We start from the raw sequence: 3,641 nt of genomic DNA, 5'->3' as shown, positions 1-3,641 counted from the left end.
TAGTTTCTACTCAAAAAACCATTGTAAATAATTGTTTGCCACTTTGGCCAAAAAACTGGGTTTTTCACCCTAACTATAGCCTATTTTTCCTTCCCTCATGTTTTGTCTAACTCTTGGACATGAGATCTGTATATACATGATTTGTAACGTCGGTTACCATGGAATCACCCAAATAATTATAAAGCATATGATGTAATTAGAAACAAATATTGTAGCACTGAGTACCCATAATTGACTGACTAATAAATCACAATTGTTACAATATTTTCATGTATTAAGTTATTAAAATTTTACTAGGAAAAAGATTAATACTTTACAGTTAAATTTTCCTAATAATGATTGTTATTTCCTGACTAATAACTGTTGATTTTGGAGGGTAACCAGATGTGTGCCCTGTTTTACACTAGGCCGCCTATCAACACGGAAATGAAACTGCAGAAAACCATAGTGTAGATCTTGCTACATTTCAAAAAGTCTATTGAGTGAAATGTGTATAAGAGAGTAGATAAACATTATTTCAATTAAACAGCCTTCTAAAGTTATTTGTGAATACATTGTTTACTGGAATTAACTACCAAATTAATGTTAAATAATTGTTTGTTGACCATTCCCACAACTAGACATGGGACATGATTAATTGATAGCAAGCTATATTCAATGATTTACTGTGTGACAACAATGTAAAGTTTGCTACAAATAGAAAAAAAAATCCAAACACAGATGAGCATATTAGGAAAATGGCAATAACATATACAATCCTAACATGCACAAAAAAAAAAGGAAAAAAGAACAAAAAAAAAAAAACGTCAACATAGGTACTATAGGTACACAGAAGACTATACAATAAATAAATAAATAAAACGTTTCTCTTGCTTGTTATATACTAATAATATATGCTAATAATAATAATAATAATAATAATAATAATAATAATAATTGTAAAGTGTATAATACATAGGTCAATCAGTTACATGTTTGTCCAAGTTTATTGAGTGTGAATTGTACTTCATGTTTTTTGCAGCATCAGAATTTTCTAATTAAATATTCCTTGGAATAGCAGTCATACAATTGTTTTTGTTTAAATTAGGCAGCTGCTGTGTTTTGTTTAAAAAAATCATGATGCTGTAAATTACATAATACTCTTTAGTTTTTGTTTTTTTTGTACAAAACAAAATATAGACACACTATAACATCAGAAGTTGTTAGCCTCGTTCACATCGAACTATGTCGACTAGATTATCTACTTGATGTCGACAATAGTTTCGACGTGAACGGTCAATTACGGCGAGATAAAGTTCATAACTCGACGATGGCTGTTAGCTCGACTAACTTGTAAATCCAGTCATCGTCGAGTTGATAACGCACCACGGGTGGCCTCAAGTCACGAATACACCAATCAGAACGAAGCCGGTTGACCCTTAGCAAGCTTGCATGTTTGTTAGTTTATTTTGATCGTTCGAGAGAGAAGGTTTTTCAGTGTAGGCCTAGCTTAGATCTTTATATCAATTATGACCGAGAAAGTACGCCAAAAGCGACATTGTTGGACTTATGAAGAAGAATTCGATCTTATTGACATTTGGAAAGAACCAGAGGTATGTGAAAAGGTGGAAGATAAAATGTACAGACAAAAAGCTACCATTTATGAGCAAATGGCTGTACGAATGCGTGATCTTGGTCACACCGGGATCACAATTAACCGCCGCTCTCGTGAGCGTAGTTGGTCCAGCAAGGTATCTCGACATAATCGGATCACCATCGAACGCAATTGTTGGCCGTTTTGAATATATAATTACAATACTGTACCAATGTTCATTAATGCACAACATCTTAGAAGTAGCATGGTACCATTGCTGCTGGAGAAACACCGATGTTCAAGTCTGTTTATTTATCCAGAAAGAGACAGCCATTTTAATGAAAGTATTCTTGAAATAGACAGCTGAATTTGGCATAGAATCATTCCTAGAGATCTGAAAACATGCAAAAATACTTACAACACATGATATTATTACTTATTTTTTTAAAATTCTTAACATTTAACTGTTTAAAGTGAAGTGTCCTCATTTTGGTCGAAATGAATAATGTTCAAAAATCCGTAACTCCGCTTTGGCTTAGGAATGGTTCACCCCTCATTTTAATCCTATTTTTATGTACAATCCATTGGTATTACTTCTAAAATGAAATATTTAACTTTAAAATTGCATGAAAGGTTATATTTTATTTCTAAATGCGCCGAATGTAAAAGGGCCGAATGTAAATGCGCCGAATGGTAGAAGGGCCGAATGTAAATGCGCCGAATGGTAAAAGGGCTGAATGAAATTGCACCGAATGGTAAAAGAGCCGAACGTAATGGTAAAAGGGCCGAATGAAAATGCGCCGAATGGTAAAAGAGCCGAACGTAATGGTAAAAGAGCCGAATGTAAATGCGCCGAATGGTAAAAGGGCCGAACGTAATGGTAAAAGGGCCGAATGTAAATGCGCCGAATGGTAAGCTGTTACCGAAGGCAGTGATGGCGTTCCATATGAATACGCTTTCATTGTTGGGCCAACGCGTACTGTGCGCTTCACTGTGGACTGCGAGTCAAGCTCGTAATTGTTTTGGAACAGTTAATTTATGATTTAGGGTGTTTCCTACACAGACTACAAATTAAGCAAGTACTGTAACAATTTTATAATGTATTTCATTCATATTTCAATACATAACCAAAAATACATAATTAGTTTTTATCAAACTACTGTACCACAGCAGGTCTAGTACACACTGTACTTTCTCTATCACACTCACACATGCAGTATCCTAACATATTAGAAAATGAAATCGTGCAGCCCACACCGGCGGCGACTTACGAACCCCTTGGAAAACAAAGTCAGAAAAACGTTTTTACAGTTTTCTACAAAAACGACGCATTTAAACTGCTCGTACCAAAAAACTATAAATCTCTACTGCTTATAAAACTTGCATCAGTCTCTATCTTTTTCGCTAGACTATGATTATAATCTGGTAGTGTTTAAAAATAGGGATAATGTAGTCATTTTTCCTGGTACTCAAGATAGCGCTGTATCCATGCGAGCATCAGATGGTTACATGCTTGTTATGCATCCCATTCCGAATGTTTTCAATCAATCACAAAGATCATCATGAGGTGGAAGCAAGACTGGAGGATTTGAAGAAGTAAAGCCATTCACCAACCAGATTCTAATCAGGAGAGTTTACCGCCAGATCAGTGTGGTATTTAATCTTGCAGTCTGCAAGCTGACTATTAAATTACAGTATGTACATTTAGTCAAATAAAGGTCTTTGCCCAACTGAAACAAGACTTGTGGGACTTGCGTTGCAACTGACGTCTGGCCTTCAAATTTCAAAGCTCTTCTGTAAACCAAGGCGATGTTGGTCGTAGAACAACTTGATACAATAGATGCTTGTGTATCGAGTACATCCCGAAAATTGAGTTTATGAGTTTAGCAGGGGTATGCCTGATATAAAAATGGTTAGTTTATGGGTGGAAGGGCTATTGGAAGGGTGTAAACCTCTTTTTTTTTAGAAAGAAATTGTTTTTGAAATAATTTGGTTTTCTTTTCCAGTAAAGCTAAAGAAGGCCAGAGAACTGCCCGAAAATTTCTTTCAAAAATAAATAGTCTTCAAC

Source organism: Anneissia japonica, unplaced genomic scaffold, assembly GCF_011630105.1.
Source record: "Anneissia japonica isolate Jap-2015-1 unplaced genomic scaffold, ASM1163010v1 scaffold287984_len174378_cov152, whole genome shotgun sequence".
In the NCBI taxonomy this organism is placed as follows: domain Eukaryota; kingdom Metazoa; phylum Echinodermata; class Crinoidea; order Comatulida; family Comatulidae; genus Anneissia; species Anneissia japonica.
The sequence above is the reverse complement of the archived record's forward strand: the minus strand, read 5'-3'. Positions refer to the sequence as shown.